The following is a 307-nucleotide window of genomic DNA, read 5'->3' on the forward strand; positions in this document are numbered from 1 at the left end:
CGATTTTCTCCTTCCATAGAAACAAACGGGATTTCTGGCAGCGGCAGCGCTCATCCCGCAGAGATCTGCCCGTAAATCAGCTCCGGGGCCGCGGAACTGCGTCGGGACGGAGCGCACCGAGCGGCCGCCTATAGAGGAACCCATCGCAGCGGGTTGGAGCTCACCGCTCCGTCCTGCACCGTGCGGCCCGGGGGGAGCTGAGCTGGGGGGGCTGAGTTGGGGGCACAAGGCTCAGGCAAAGCGGCACCGCGGGGCTGCGGGCCGGGCCGGTTCGGGACGGGGCCCCGGGGTTGAGCTTCCCCACGCT

Source organism: Meleagris gallopavo, chromosome 26 (genome assembly GCF_000146605.3).
Source record: "Meleagris gallopavo isolate NT-WF06-2002-E0010 breed Aviagen turkey brand Nicholas breeding stock chromosome 26, Turkey_5.1, whole genome shotgun sequence".
Lineage (NCBI taxonomy): Eukaryota > Metazoa > Chordata > Aves > Galliformes > Phasianidae > Meleagris > Meleagris gallopavo.